The sequence below is a fragment of the Heterodontus francisci genome, chromosome 14 (assembly GCF_036365525.1).
Source record: "Heterodontus francisci isolate sHetFra1 chromosome 14, sHetFra1.hap1, whole genome shotgun sequence".
In the NCBI taxonomy this organism is placed as follows: Eukaryota; Metazoa; Chordata; class Chondrichthyes; order Heterodontiformes; family Heterodontidae; genus Heterodontus; species Heterodontus francisci.
This window is the reverse complement of record NC_090384.1, coordinates 63956669-63973986: the sequence shown is the minus strand read 5'-3', so window position 1 is coordinate 63973986 and position 17318 is coordinate 63956669. Positions and strand designations below refer to the sequence as shown.

Below are 17318 nucleotides of genomic sequence, written 5' to 3'. Positions count from 1 at the left end.
ATTGGCTCTCCTGCCACCAGACTCAGTATCCATCTTCACCATCGCCAATGCTTTGTGTCTAGTATACAAAATCTGTAAGATTCACTGCAACAACACAAAGCTGACTATGAAGCTACCTTCCTCCAGTGTGACCTCTACCATCATGAAGGACAAGAATAACATCACCTCCATATTCCCCTCCGGGCCACACACTATCCTGGACATATATTACTGTTCCTTCATTGTCCCTGGGAGGATATTCTAGAATTCCCCACCTAAACGCTTTCCTGGGAAAAGACTGAATTGCAATTCACTTACAGAACGTTGTTCTTATAATAAATTGTGACATGAAATACAATATTTGTGGACCTATTTAAGGATAAGTCAATAAATGAAATAGAATTGAGCTGTGTTCAAACATTCCAAGTTATAATTATATTTCGAAATTCTAAGTTATAATTATAATCGATCAAAACGTCAAACACAACGTTTAGACATTATTGCAAAGGATTCAAAGAACAAATCAATTTACCTATTCAGCAGAATAAGCAAAGATGCTCAGAGACTTATTCTGCTAAAAGCAAGCTATTAATGTTTAAATCAAAATTACTGTAATTTGAGAGATTTCAATACTTCAGTCATTCTACGAGCAATTGTAAAGTTAAAATAAAGGGAAGCAGTCGATTGGGAAAATGACAGGGACAAATTAAATTAGATGACAATGAGAAAATCTGGCAATAGAAGACCCTTCTGTTGCAAGGCTGTTTTCGTGTGGCTGGTTGGGGTAGGGAAGACAGGACATTCTTTCTGCTGCAGCTGCCCAGCCTGAGCACGGCATGGCGCCCTCACCACATGCTCTGGGAGGGATTGGGTTTTGGAATATCTGGGCGTCCCAGTCACAGGACATGGCACTCCTGCAGTTTCTACCTAACACAAGAACGCAACAATAACGAAGCTGAGTCTCGGACTCTTCTAAAACCAATGTACTTATGGTGCTCTGTTCATGACTTCCTCACATTCACAGAGCCAGGGCGATAGAACGTAACCACCATTAGTCAAACCAGCAGAGTCTAAAACACACGTACTGCCCGAATAATGACAAGCTTGCAAGCAGCAAATACGTTATCCAGTTAAAGGCTTTCTTTGGAAACAAAGACAAATCATTGATAGTTGGACTTAAAATGCAGTTAAAACTTTTTTGTTATTTCACAGAGAGTTGGAGTGGTATCGATAATCTGGCCAGTTTCTGAAACTCTCTCGTAATAATCGTAATTGCTGCCTACTTCTTGGATGAGTTAAATCCACCACATATTGCTGATTTTAGCATCTTATTGTTAACACCAGCCTTTGGAGAGTGTTCCTCTGTGTGTAATGAAACTATTACATGGTGCAAACCTCTGCCCTTCCCTCGTCCCATCAAAAATGGAAATTGTTTGATTCCTTGACTTTCACCTTCCTACTGAGCGACAGGAATCGCTCTTCTCGGTCAATTGGCTCTTCCTTAAATTCAGATGAGAGCTCAGCCCTCCCGGTCATTGCGCCTTAGGCTTTATCCCATTTAAAATTTCACAGCAATAACAGGAGCTCCGTCACCGCTTCCGGAGTCTTTAATCATTCTCTCTCAAAAAAAAACTCTGGAACACAATTAGGGCAGAGGGGCTCTATCCGCAACGAACTTAAAAAAGAACACTTATTTCTGCAAGAATTCCAAGATTTTGCTAAAATGCACGGTAAGGAGCTGATTCCACATTTTTATCTCTTTTGGAACTCATAACACGTGCTAGCTGCTGCTTTGTTCAAATATGACACTTTATTTGGTGGAGTTTTTTTTCTGATGTGTTTCCCCCGAAATCATTGCATATATTGTTATATATGTATATATTATACTATCTGTAAAGTATTAGGAACTAATTAGCTAGGAACTCTCTCCCTCTGCACGTACATATAATGCTTTTCCTTAACTATTGTATAATATTTTTTGGAAAGCATAGTGTTTTCTCGTCAAATATTTTTGATCGCGGCGCGTTTCATTAATCAGACGAGCTGGATCGGTTTTATTTCCACAAACGGGAAAAAAATGATGCAGTCGCCGAATTAAATAACACTGAAGGGTGTGAACAACACAACTAAGAGACAGAGTCGGATTATGAGTTTATGGTGTGAGTTGTCTTGAGTGCGTGCATCTCAGTGTGTGGGTATATGTGTATACGATATGTCTGTGTCTTATTTGAGTTGTGTGTTTGCTGTGAATATTATAGCACAACACTGAAGCGATTCTGGACAATCTACATTTCTAAATTTTGTAACAGGCAAGGAAGTGTAATTTCTGCACTTTAATTGAAAGATTTGATGCAAAGAAAACAAACATCGACCTCAATATAATCAGACAGTCATCGTTTAGAGGGCGCAGTGATAGGTGAGTGCAAAAGGGAATGTCTCCTCAGCACCTTGAATCTCAAGGCAGAATCAATGTATCAGCCTTAATTTCCTGACATGATGGCTTTTATCATCTGGCACTCGCAGCCTAGGACACTCAGCGCTCGTGATGACTGTAAGTAAATTTTGAAAGGCTAGTTCTGCAGGGATTGTGATCTCAACTGACCCTCTGAGAAAAGAACTACTGATGACTTTACAGTGACATCTTCATACTGCAGCCAGAAGAGCTGCAACCTGGTATTATCAGAAGAGGGTCAGCATTATGGAATTGTAGTCAATGAGGGGCAACCTAATGGCATTGCATGCAGGAGAGGGGAAGCATGATACTGTTTTTCAGGAAATGATAGTGTTACGATCGACTGCTCCAATCAAAGCCCCCAATCAAAATATACGATTCTGATTGTGGTGGGAGAAACGCACTGTTAATTCAATCCCATTCCTCCACAGATTGACTAACATATCATTTTAAACTTTCCAAGTTAAAGAAAGACCCAGCCAAATTGTATCATCTATTAACCCCTGAATGAGGCTAACCAAACCAGGTGTCTTTAGATCAACAAATTAACTGTTTAATTAGAAAAACTCAATTCTGAAACACTACTAAGATATCTTCCTATGTGGAATAGTCCAAGGTTGCTTGAAGTCCTCACAACTGTCCGATGGGGAAAAAAAAGTAGTGGTCTAGTTCAGAAGTTGAAATGATTCTCTTCTTCCAGCGATGGATTCAACAAGTACAGTTCAGTAGTTAAAGGAATTGGTTATTTGCTTTTAAGAAATTAATCTGTCTTGACATTAGAATTCTGAGAGTATCATAAATAGGGTTTAAATAAACCAAGAGAGAGCTCTCATTTCCTTCAGTATATGCTGGTCCAGCTGTCTGTCTGTGTCTCTGAGTTAGAACAGTCTGTTTTCACTATAAGCCAGTTCAAAATTAAATTGTAACAATGTATCTCTCGATCTCTGGCCCTGAAGGGCTGTATCCCAGGCAAGGAGAATGCACTCTTTGACTCAGTTTTTAGAGCTTGCTGCCTTAAAGCAGTACTGCTCCCTTTCCAGCCTTAAAGGCACACTGCATTCTTCCCTCCAAAAAAATTACAGGATCATAACTATAGCAACATGACATTACCAGGAAAGGGACAACATCATAACAGTGCAGTATCCCCTCTGATTTCAAAATATTGGGAAAATGATGAAAGAAACATACATGACATCTGCGTGCCAAACTGCGTAAGCAAAATGCAATAGACAGAGCTAAGCAATCCCATAACCAACGGATCAGATCTAAGCTCTGCAGTCCTGCCGCATCCAGCCGTGAATGGTGGTGGACAATTAAACAACTAACTGGAGGAGGTGGCTCCACAAATATCCCCATCCTCAATGATGGGGGAGCCCAGCACATCAGTGCGAAAGATAAGGCTGAAGCATTTGCAACAATCTTCAGCCAGAAGTGCCGAATTGATGATCCATCTCGACCTCCTCCTGAAGTCCCCAGCATCACAGATGCCAGACTTCAGCCAATTCGATTCACTCTGCGTAATATCAAGAAACGACTGAAGGCACTGGATATTGCAAAAGCTATGGGCTCTGACAATATTCCGGCAATCGTACTGAAGACCTGTGCTCCAGAACTTGCCGTGCCCCTAGCCAAGCTATTCCAGTACAGCTACAACACTGGCATCTACCCGGCAATGTGGAAAATTGCCCAGGTATGTCCTGTACACAAAAAGCAAGACAGGTCCAACTCGGCCAATTACCGCCCCATCAGCCTACTCTCAATCATCAGTAAAGTGATGGAAGGTGTCATCAACAGTATCATCAAGCGGCACTTGCTTAGCAATAACCTGCTCAGTGACGCTCAGTTTGAGTTCCGCCAGGGCCACTCAGCTCCTGACCTCATTACAGCCTTGGTTAAACATGGATAAAAGAGCTGAACTCAAGAGGTGTGCTGAGAGTGATTGCCCTTGACATCAAGGCAGCATTTGACCGAGTATGGCATCAAGGAGCCCGAGCAAAACTGAGGTCAATGGGAAACAGGGGAAAAACCCTCCGCTGGCTGGAGTCATACCTAGCGCAAAAGAAGATGGTTGTGGTTGTTGGAGGTCAATCATCTGAGCTCCAGGACATCACTGCAGGAGTTCCTCAGGGTAGTGTCCCAGGCCCAACCATCTTCAGCTGCTTCATCAATGACCTTTCTTCAACCATAAGGTCAGAAGTGGGGATGTTCACTGATGATTGCACAAAGTTCAGCACCATTCGTGACTCCTCAGATACTGAAGCAGTCCATGTAAAAATGCAGCAAGACCTGCACAATATCCAGGCTTGGGCTGATAAGTGGCAAGTAACATTCACGCCATACAAGTGCCAGGCAATGACCATCTCCAACAAGAGAGAATCTAACCATCTCCCCTTGACATTCAACGGTATTACCATCGCTGAATCCCCCACTAACAACATCCTAGGGGCCACCATTGACCAGAAACTGAACTGGAATAGCCATCGTGGCTATAAGAGCAGGTCAGAGGCTAGGAATCCTGCAGCGGGTAACTCACCTCCTGACTCCCCAAAGCCTGTCCACCATCTACAAGGCACAAGTCAGGAGTGTGATGGAATACTTTCCACTTGCCTGGATGGGTGCAGCTCCAACAACACTCAAGAAGCTCGACACCATCCAGGACAAAGCAGCCCGCTTGATTGGCACCACATCAACAAACATTCACTCCCTCCACCACCGACGCACAGTGGCAGCAGTGTGTACCATCTACAAGATGCACTGCAGCAATGCACCAAGGCTCCTTAGACAGCATCTTCCAAACCCATGACCTCTACCAATTAGAAGGACAAGGGCAGCAAATGCATGGGAACACCACCACCTGCAAGTTCCCCTCCAAGTCACACACCATCCTGACTTGGAACTATATCACCATTCCTTCACTGTCGCTGGGTCAAAATCCTGGAACTCCCTTCCTAACAGCACTGTGGGTATACCTACCCCAAATGGACTGCTGCAGTTCAAGAAGGCAGCTTACCGCCACCTTCTCAAGGGCAATTAGGGATGGGCAATAAATGCTGGCCTGGCCAGTGACGCCCACATCCCTGAATGAATTTTTTTTTAAATGACAATGGAGTATATCTGATGAAAGTGGTGTTGATGGCATAACTGAGTTTATGATAAAGAATTTACATTTGTGTCGCACCTTTCATGACTTCACCTCATCTCAAAGCACTTTGGAATGTTTTGAAGTGCTCATTTGTAATGATATCACATTAAAATATACAGTGAGGAAAGGAAAACTCATAGATGTTGGTTTCTGTTAGTTACCAAAGCTAATTGAGCAGTAACTTTTGATTTGCTTTGGCTGTAGACAAGACCCCATTGATGGCACAGGATTTCACAAAATTTACCTTAACATACACTGTGTTTCCGAGTAATCAGTTGTAGATAATGTATCACTGAATTTGGACAGTTTTCATTATAATTATTAATAAACATTAATATCATCATCAGCACATTGAATTGTGTGTCTTGGCTTTAATATCCAAAACCCATTACCAGAAAAATAGAGTGAAAATAGACAAACATTACTTTCACCCACTTTGTAATATCAAGAATCTAAAACGGAATGGGGTTTTACGGGACGGATTGCAAGATCATAATGACAATTGAACACCTTGATGAAATCACTCATAGGACATCTATTATTCAATTTATCTATTATTCAGCCAGGGCATTGTTGGTAGAACTCTCACCTCTAAATCATAAGCTTCTGGGTTCAAGTCCCACTCCAGGGCTTGAGCACAAAATTCAAGGCTGACACTCCAGTGCAATACTGAGGGAATGCTGCCCTGTCAGAGGTGCCATCTTTCAGATGAGATGTTAAACTGAGACCCCATCTGCCTGCTTGGGTGGATGTAAAGGTTCCCATGGCACTGTATCAAAGAAGAGTAGCAGGCTTATCCCTGGTGTCCTGGCCAATCTTTATCTCTCAATCAACATCACAAAAACAGATTATCTAGTTGTTATCACATTGCTTTTTGTGGGAGTTTACTGTGTGCAAATTGGCTGCTGTGTTTCCTATGCTACATCAGTGACTGCACTTGAAAAGGTACTTCATTGGCTGTAACGTGCTTTGAGATGTCTATTGGTTACGAAAGGCACTATATAGGGTGCAAGTCTTTCTAATATATACAGACCATAATTTTTACTAATGGAATTGCTATACAATAATTACTAACGTTATGTTGTAAATGTTACTGCTTTTAATTCCTAGTCATAAACTTGATTATAACTATATGTTCACAGTAATTATGTTACATTTATTAATCTTTCAGTGTGAATGTTGTCACTTTTTAACAGAATAGAGTGTGGACTAGCTGTCATTGGGCCCCAGCAAAAGTCTAATTCTGTCATAAAAGAGACTAAGAACAAAATCATTCCATCATCCTTATAGAGTGTGATATAAAGATTAACAATTACACTGGAGTAGTTTTAAGGCAGTGATTTAATCTTCAGTTCAAAATAAAAATGTAAACTGAGCTTCTTTCTTAAACGGTCTAGTGATCCTAATAGCTCGATTAAGTTACCACTTTATAATTACCCTCAGTTTTCCCTTATTCTCAATATAAACCAGCTCAAACCTTGGATACAATTGCAGTTTTATCCCCCCACCCCACCCCACCCCACCCCACCCCACTTCACACCTCCAAATCCTTTATTTCCAATACAAACATCTGAACCCTTCAATTAGATTACCACATTATAAATGCCCTCACGTATCTCTTATTCTCAATATAAACCATCCAAACTCCTCAATTAAATTACTGCCATTATAATCACTCTCTCAGGTCCATTATTCTCAGTACAAGCCATTGAAATCCTCAATTAGATTATTGCCTTATAAATACCTAGACATACCTCTTATTTACAATATAAACCATCTAAATTCCTCAATTAGACTATTATTTTAGCAGCATTCTCAAAGGCCCTTTATTCTCAGTATAAAGCATTGAGCTTGATTAGATTACTGCATTATAAGTACTCTCAGAAGTTCCATGTTCTATTTATAAACAATCTGAACCCCTTAGTCAAATTACAGATACAGACCAAATGAACAGAGATAAAAGCTAGGTTTGGGCACCAATTACTTTCCCCAAGATATGATGGAAAGTTGCAGGAAGGTACAAAATATGAATTCATAGCAGGAGATTATATCCTCCATATTCTTGTGGCAATGGCAGATGGATGGGGCTTTGAATTTTCCATCCCTCATCCATTTCCTTGTGTATGCATGGCTTTATCACAGATAAAATGTTTCCTACCTTGTCCCCAACTTCATACACTGGCATAAACTGTTACCTGTAAATAATTATATTGCATGCTTAATATATCGTTTACAATAAATTTAAGTGTTTTATGACATCATGTGTGGAGGTATAAACACATACCCAGGGTGAGCCATGTGATATGAAAGTTATCGTCACATAGTGAGGTTGACGGAATAAATCACAAATGGAGGCACTCATCGAGTATATAGCATCGTAAGTAGAAGCATTTGTCCAAGCACGGTTGATTGTGACACATTCTATCCATAACACTTTAATTAGAAAATATATAATTCTGATGAATACTTCTGCAGTTTTTAAAGCCCAAGAAAATCAGATGAAGGTTTTTAATGCTGTCGTTATGTTGCTCCGTTATGTAAAACAGAATTACACATAGGTGGTTGTTTAGTCACCATGACATCATAGCTATGTTTCCGTAATTCAAAGACCAAAGATTGCACCATTATTATCTATTTTCTTTCTTCCTCTATTTTTCTATCTGCATTAGTCTCAGTAATACAGAAATGGTAACATATAATTGAGGAGCTGCATCTGCATGAAGACTAAGAGCATATTGTGATATCATCATTGGAGAGTAACATGGTCATCTGATACACAGGAATGTGCTATATGCAAGGAAGTACAGACTCTGGAATCTGTTACATTCAGGGAAACACATTCCAGTCAGTGTGTGTCAAGAATAGCAGGTAGACTGGCAGGTGTTTGAGACAGGATAACAACACAGGTTGGAGTATGTTACAGACATAGGGTTAGCACACAAACTGGAACCTGTTAGAGAGATAGGATAACAGAAGCTGGAGTATGTTACAGCGATAGGATTAACACAGCCTGGAACAGAAAGACAATGAGGCACAGATTATAGTGAGTTACAGACACATGGCCGGATTGAAAAATAGGCTAACACACAGACAGGAGTGTGTTACAGAGAGAATAAAACAAAGACGGGATCTTACGTCTCAGAAATGGATAGCAATGGAGGCAGGGTCTGTAAAATTGTGTGGGATGGCGTTGGCTCAGTCCCCAATGTCATCACACCATGTCCAAATTTTATGAGTGGCAGACGGAAAGCCATGTGGGTTGCTTCTTGTTTCAAAATAAGCAATTGACAGCCATTTAAGATAGTTAATGAGGCAATAGAGCATGATTTACAGGCCCCTCTGAATTTAACAGTAAGCACACAGGGGTATGGGGCATCAAAGCCTTGGGTGGTTTTAAAGGGCAGCAATAAGGCAGCAGCTGTTGTTATTGCTGCATTCCGCAGCCGTGACGTGAGGCATTTTTCATTTGTAAGTAAGAAGGAGTTGGAAGCCATTGATCTGGGCTTCAGCACCCCCTCCCCACCGCTCCCCACCCCGATGCCATTGTCCTTTTTTTATTCGTTTGTGGGATGTGGATGTCAGCATTTATTGCCCATCCCTAATTGCCCTTGAACTGAGTGGGTCCTAGCAGGGGGAATTGCTGGAGAGGGGGTTGGGGGGTGGGGCGATGTCAGCAGCAGCTACTGGCAGTCAGAATGGCAGTGCCCAAGTGCCATGGGCACCATTCATTCAGGAGGAGGGTCCTCCAGCAAGGAGGTGAACCAGAGAGGGAGGTAAATGTGGATTTCATCCGAGGTGGTTGAAGAGTTCAATGTTAGAGGATGTTTGCAGGGATGAGTGCAGCAGCAAAGGACATTTGCATCAGGTCTCGGATGCTGACGGCCCTTTAAACATGTTGCCACCACTTCCTTCCATGTCAGATGACGTTGCGGCCGGTACCTCAACGCCCACCTCCGGCCGCTGAGTGATTGGCCACCCCTCATGTTGGCTAGCTGGCACGAGATCGCTACAGGAATGGGAGTTGGAGTGGAAGGGCCTTCTCCACCTGCTTCTGGTTCCGCCTTCCCTTTGCTAATGGGTCCTGTAAAATCCCAGCCATTGACCTGAGTGCATTATGCACAGGTTAACACTCAGGCTGCAGGTATTACAGACACAGGATAACATACAGGTTAAATTGTATTATCGAAATGCAATAGCACATAGATGAGGTGTGTGACAGAGACGGATAAAATACAGTTTACTATGTTAGACAACATGCTTTAATGTGTTACATAAAGGATAATACATAGCTGGAAAGTGTTAAAAGATAGTAACATAACAATGGGTTGTGAGATGACATGAACTGTGAGGTTGGCTTCATGCTGGTTTTGGCAGATGTATCTAGACGTATTTAATGTATTAAACATATTACTTCTGCATACATATTCTGTCAACTTTTTAACAGTTAGTTCCTACGTCCACATTAAGAATGGAAACAGCCTATGTAACCTTGTTGTGCTATAATTACACTTCCTTGCCAGTGCAACTGAAGTAATATATTGCCATGTAATTTTTGTTATTTCCCTTGATATTTATCGGCACACAAATATCAAGAAGAAAACTATCTCAAAAATTCCCTTTTTGTGTTGGAAAGCAATCAGCAGTGAGGTAGGAAAGCTGTCAGGGAGATATGACTTCCTCTCTAATTGTGTGCTTGAGTCTCTGAGTATGCTGGTTGAAAATAAAGGAGCATTGGATGGCTCAGTTGTAAAATGCCTCATCCAATATGGTGCTGAGTGGCATAGTCTATGCAGGTCTCAGGTTCAGTTACTGATTGGTAGCTCTGCCATAGTATTACAATTGGCCTCAGCACACTTGGACTTGGAGAAGATAAAACCAGACATAGTTTATACTGTTGATCGGCATCCAGTGATTCCTGGAGGAAATGCATTCATGTGGCGATCAGGAATAAACTTGGCTGTGATGCCCTTTATGATTGAATAGATCACCAATGCTCATATATGAAGAATGGGCACTTTGGCATGGCGCTGGAGGGTACTTTGTACATGTGGAACCATATGCAGCATAAGCTGGTGCTCTCAACAGAGTAGAGGAGCAAATTGAAAGAAAAAAATAGTATATTTAAGAATGTTTGGATAACTGAAGGAAAACAATCCATCATCATAAATTAGAAGGAATCTCCCTGGGAATCAGGGCTTACTTTAGATTGGCTCAGAGCCATCTGTTCATGATTCAATGTATTATTACTGCATCTGTGCCAATGTAAATCAATTCCTTAACCTATTTGTGCCCATGTAGGGCCTGGCTTTCAAAGTGCAGTCTGTGGCTGCATTGCACCATTATCACAAGTGTGGCAATTGAAAAAATATGTACTTTTGCAAAAGAGATTCTCTGTGCACAATTGAGCATTTTATTTGAAAGCAAATAACAGGATGGTCGCATATGAGGATGTCATTATCGTTTCTATCAGTGTTAATGCAAACATATACCACAGCTAGTCAATAGACAGACATGAAAACCATTGTTATGTCACTCCCGTGCTGAATTGATCTCAGATATAAGATGCTATAATTGGCCACCGCATTCTTGGATTAGTGAGGAGAAAATTAGCCAGAGGTCCCAATCCTGATAGGCATTCCCTACTGGAGGTGCCTGTGTGAATGTCAGCTGAGAACAACATTGGGCTTGGCTGTGATTTCCTCTATGGACACCTGGTGACATTCATCATCACACAGGAAAAAAAGGCCACCTGGACAAGGTACCAGGACAACAGGCCACCTGTGGAACTGTACTCAAGTGAGGGAGTCACAGGAGGAAAGAAAATTCCAGCAGAGAAAGTCTGGTGGAAATACTGAAGAAAAAAATATGCTGCTGATCCAGAACCGATGATTTTGATGGTAGGATGGTAAAATGAACCAAATGTAGCCTTGATTTCAGTATTTCAGTTCAACACAAAGACAGTCACCCAATGGCTTTTCCTGTGATAAAACTATTAGCTGTGTATGCCTGAGGAAAGGTGAGCAGTGTGACAGTGCAGCACATCAGGGTTCTAATGTGATGTGTCATGGGGTGGTAGTGTGTGCCTCACAAAGAACAAAGAACAGTACAGCACAGGAACAGGCCATTCGGCCCTCCAAGCCTGCGCCGATCTTGATGCCTGCCGAAACTAACACCTTCTGCACTTCCGGGGCCCATATCCCTCTATTCCCTTCCTATTCATATATTTGTCAAGATGTCTCTTAAATGTCGCTATCGTATCTGCTTCCACCACCTCCCCTGGCAGCAAGTTCCAGGCACTCACCACCCTCTGTGTAAAAAACTTGCCTCGCACATCCCCTCTAAACTTTGCCCCTCGCACCTTAAACCTATGTCCCCTAGTAACTGACTCTTCCACCCTGGGAAAAAGCTTCTGACTATCCACTCTGTCCATGCCGCTCATAACTTTGTAAACCTCTATCATGTCGCCCCTCCACCTCCGTCGTTCCAGTGAAAACAATCTGAGTTTTTCCAACCTCTCCTCATAGCTAATGCCCTCCAGACCGGGCAACATCCTGGTAAACCTCCTCTGTAGCCTCTCCAAAGCCTCCACGTCCTTCTGGTAGTGTGGCGACCAGAATTGCATGCAATATTCTAAGTGTGGCCTAACTAAGGTTCTGTACAGCTGCAACATGACTTGCCAATTTTTATACTCTATGCCCCGACCAATGAAGGCAAGCATGCCATATGCCTTCTTGACTACCTTATCCACCTGCATTGCCACTTTCAGTGACCTGTGGACCTGTACGCCCAGATCTCTCTGCCTGTCAATACTCCTAAGGGTTCTGCCATTTACTGTATACCTCCCACCTGCATTAGACCTTCCTAAATGCATTACCTCACATTTGTCCGGATTAAACTCCATCTGCCATTTCTCCACCCAAGTCTCCAACCGATCTATATCCTGCTGTATCCTCTGACAATCCTCATCATTATCCGCAACTCCACCAACCTTTGTGTTGTCCGCCAACTTCATTTTCCTCCAAATCATTTATATATACTACAAAGAGCAAAGGTCCCAGCCCTGATCCCTGCGGAACACCACTAGTCACATCCCTCCATTCAGAAAAACACCCATCCACTGTTACCCTCTGTCTTCTGTGACTGAGCCAGTTCTGTATCCATCTTTCCAGCTCACCTCTGATCCCGTGTGACTTCATCTTTTGCACCAGTCTGCCATGCGGGACCTTGTCAAAGGCTTTACTAAAGTCCATATAGACAACATCCACTGCCCTTCCCTCATCAATCATCTTTGTCACTTCCTCAAAAAACTCAATCAAATTAGTAAGACACGACCTCCCCTTCACAAAACCATGCTGTCTCTCGCTAATAAGTTCGTTTGTTTCCAAATGGGAGCAAATCCTGTCCCGAAGAATCCTCTCTAATAGTTTCCCTACCACTGATGTAAGGCTCACCGGCCTATAATTTCCTGGATTATCCTTGCCACCCTTCTTAAACAAAGGAACAACATTGGCTATTCTCCAGTCCTCTGGGACCTCACCTGTAGCCAATGAAGATGCAAAGATTTCTGTCAAGGCCCCAGCAATTTCTTCCCTTGCCTCCCTCAGTATTCTAGGGTAGATCCCATCAGGCCCTGGGGACTTATCTACCTTAATGCTTTGCAAGACACCCAACACCACCTCCTTTTTGATAATGAGATGACTGAGACTATCTGCACTCCCTTCCCTAGGCTCATCATCCACCAAGTCCAGGGATTTCATACCAGGGATTCATCACACGTGAGTTTTAGAGTGAAACCTGGATGCTTCCATTTTCAATAACTTCTTAGTTGTCAGTCAAAGTGTGATGCTGATGGAGGCCCAAGAGATAATTATCGAGATGTACCCTCCATCATAGAGGGTGCGTAGCAAGCTTAAAGAAGCAATGGAAAAGTTCCCACCCGGAACATATTTCTGAAGTGAGAGAATAAATGAAAGCATATTATTTTGGATGAAAACTCGCAAGTGCTACCCGTGTACCTCGTATATAAAAATAAATTATCCCAGTCCCTATAATGAGCACAATCTAAACTTAGTCCTTGCCTGGAACGGCTCGCATAAATAATGCTAAATGCAGTAGCTACAGTAATTTGTTAAAGTACGCTGGCTTATGTTTGGTTCCACATTCATTTTACTGGGCTACCATTGCCATTACAATTGGAATATTTAGACTGCTATGCCTACATCATAATTTCTAAAGGATGCAGATGCACTTTGGCTGATTTGACAGCTTATCTAGATCCACTTATCTCATCAGTGTTTGTAATCTTAGCTCATTCAACATTTCATTCTACTACTGCATCTAACTAAACCAATCCATTACTGCAAAATGCAACCAGCTGCACTATATTATAAACAGTATTAAAATAATATTTTACAAGGCACTGCTATTGTGTGTGTATATTATTATAGCTTGAATTGGGAATGACTTGATCATAAGTTTCTCAGATCCTCTGGTGCATCTGTTGATGACTGAAGAGCCCATTACTGGAACTACAGGTCTTTTTGAACTGACTGCAGCGTGAGTAGTCTATTTGGAGTCAGTCAGTTGCTTTAGCCACTTTGTGGTTTTGTTCTAGTGCAAACGAGATGTTCTAATCTTTGTTTCTCTCCTAGACAACCTGGATGTATGTGCATGCATGCGGTTTGAGTTTGAGGATGGCTAATAAGCTTGTTGCAAATTCATAGACACTGGAGACAAACTTGAGAGCACTTGTGTGACTTGTGTACTTGTGCTGCAGGTTGTGTGAGGAAACCTTCCTTTCTGCAGAGCACTGGCTGAAGGGAGTCTTTGGGACTGGGATGCAGTACTACTTTGCTGTCTAATATTGCTCCTTGGGATTCCAGATTCCATTCCTGGAGGCTCATACAACAAAAACTCGCTTGAGCCCATCAATATAGGGAGAAGGGCAGATTGATATGGGAGGAAAGGTGAGAGTCACTTCTTGCCCTCCCTACCCTGGTACTCCCACATTTTCTTTGCCTATTCCCAACGAAACACTTCTGACCTTGAATCTTGTGCACCGTACCCAGCCACAGTACCAAAACAGCTCTTAGCAAAGTCACAAATGACATTCTATGTGACTGTGACAAAGGTAAACTTTCTCTCCTCGTTCTTCTTGACCTGTTTGCGCCTTTTACATGGTTGACCACACCGACCCCTCAGCAACATCATCCAAAAGCACAGCGTTAGTTTTTACATGTACACTGACAACACGACCACACCATCACTTCTCTCAATTCCTCTGCTGTTGCTAAATTATCAGACTGCCTATCTGACATCCAGTACAGGATGGCAGAAATTTCCTCCAATGAAATATTGGGAAGACTGAAGCCATTGTTTTAAGAATCCACTTCAAACTCTGTTCCCTAGCTATCAATTCCATCCCTCTCCCTGGCAGCATTCTGAGATTAAGCAGTCTGTTCACAACCTTTGTGTCATATTTGCCCCCAAGGTAAGCTTCCAACCTCACATTCATCCCATCACTAAAACCGCCTATTTCCACCTGCATAACCTAGCCTGACTTCACCCCTGTCTCAGCTCATGTGCTGCTGAAACCCTCATTCATGCCTTGGTTACCTCTAGTCTTGACTATTTCAATGTACTACCAGCTAGACTCCCACATTCTACGCTTCGTAAACTTGAGATCATCCAAAACTCTGCTGCCCATGTCTTAACTTGCACCAAGTTCCGTTCACCTATCACTCCTGTGCTTGCTGACCTACATTGGCTCCTGGTCAAGCAATGTCTTGATATTAAAATTCTCATCCTTGTTGTCAAATCTCCCCATGGTCTTGCCCTCCCTATCTCTGTGCTCTCATCCAGCCCCACAACTCTCTGAGATATCTGCATTCCCCTAATTCTGGCCTATTGAGCATCCCCAATTTTAATTGCTCTACCATTCATGGCCGCGCGTTCGGTTGCCTAGGCCCTAAGCTCTGGAATTCCCTTCCTACATCTCTCCACCTCTCTACCTTACTTTCCTCCTTTAAGACACTCCTTAAAACTTACCTCTTTGACCAAGCTTGGGATGTTTTATTACGTTAAAGGTGCTATATACATATAAGTTGTTGTTGTAACTCTATTTTTCTGTACGTAGCAAATTTCATTACATCATTGCACAGTCTTTTAAATATCATGTAAGTAAAGTATACAACTGTATAAATATGTAAATCAGTGTAAAATTTTGAAATTAATTTTAAAAAATTCTTCTTTGGGGCTCCTTTGTGATTGTTGTGCCACCGTCTTTTCAAACTGCTTCTCATAGTAATTCATAGGGATTGATGTGAGGCTATAAGAAACAATGGAGAGACTCTGCATTGGATAGTTGGCTTTAGTTTATGAAAGGAAATCTTAAATTAAATCAGCAAGTGCTGGAAAAGCACAGCAAGTCAGCCAGCATCTGGAAGAGAAAGAAGGATCAATGTTTCAGGTGGGTGTCTTTATTCAATTTGTAATAGATTCCAATTGCAGATCTCAGTTGAGAACTGTTATGGACTGGAAAGGGTGAAGGCTTGACTTCATTTTTACAGTGTGTTGGAATCCAGAACAGGAAAAGGAGTTTATGAGCTTGGCAAACACAATATATCACAACTCCCAGAGGTGTTCAGATAGAAGTTATGTCGTTTATATATTGTGCTTAACTAAATCTGATGTTTTAACAGGTCTGTTTAAATGAACTGAAATAACTTTATTTACAGAGTACCTGAAAGTCACGTATGAACAGATTGGCACAAACACAAGAGAGCAGATGTTAACAGTCACAAATTAAATTTAACACAGAAACTCTGCTGCGATAGACAACAGACGCCATCAAACTGTCATAAATCAGCTTCAGGTAAACCCCAGCGAAATTAAATTCCAAGCAACATGAGGATAACAGTATTGAGATATGTTTAATATATGGTAGGATTTATTAAAAAACCTGGAATGTAATATGTTGAATTATTCCTCTGAGAACTGCAGCACCATGTATGTCACAAAATGCCAATTCAGTTCTGTTGGCATCAGGTTATAGAGGGAAGAAATGAGAAATGTGCTGTTTAGTTTGTACTTATAATATGGTGTTCTGGAACAAAGTTACTTATTTTGAAGAATACATTAAAATCTAATATATTGTAAGCCCTAGCTCAGTAGTAATACTCTCACCTCTGAGCCAAAAGTTTGAGGGTTTAAGTTCCAGTCCAGAAACTTGAGCACAAAATCTAGGCTGACACTTAAATGCAGTAGAATTATATAGAAGTACATAGAATATACAGCAGCATAGAAACAGGCCATTTGGCCCAACCAGTCCATGCCAGCATTTATGCTTCACTCGAGCCTCCACCTATACTTCCTCATCTAAATCTGTCAGCATAACCCTGTATTTCCTTTTCCCTCATATGCTTATCTACTTTCCCTTTAAATACATCCATACTCAACCACTCCCTGTTGTAGCGGTTCCACATTCTCTCTGGATAAAGAAGTTTCTTCTGAAATTTGGGCTGGGATTTTTACCCTTGCCGGACAGCAGCCATCCACCGACTGAAAAGTTGGTGGTGAATGCGCTTCCGCCTGGCCTGGGGATCCGACTTGCATTTTGCAGGTCCCCGGCCTTTAAGTGTTATGAGGCTGGACTTCCACTCGCTTGCAGCAGGAAGTCCCGCATAATAGAGCTGCCAGCCAATCAGCAGGCCAGCAGCAATCTGTCCCAGCAGCGTCACTGGTGGC

General features: G+C 42.0%; 1 protein-coding gene across 4 annotated transcripts in view; it reads left to right on the top strand.

Moving 5' to 3' along the window:
* Window positions 1-1531: 1531 nt before the first annotated feature.
* Window positions 1532-17318, top strand: part of LOC137377078 (DENN domain-containing protein 2B-like) — a 565382-nt gene continuing 549595 nt past the window's right edge. For 3 of the 4 annotated variants that reach the window (XM_068046347.1, XM_068046343.1, XM_068046344.1), the window contains exons 1-2: window positions 1532-1709; window positions 16310-16446. The gene's annotated coding sequence lies outside the window, so the exon portion shown is untranslated. The remainder of the gene's footprint in view (window positions 1710-16309; window positions 16447-17318) is intronic. The other variant, XM_068046345.1, reaches the window with a different exon arrangement.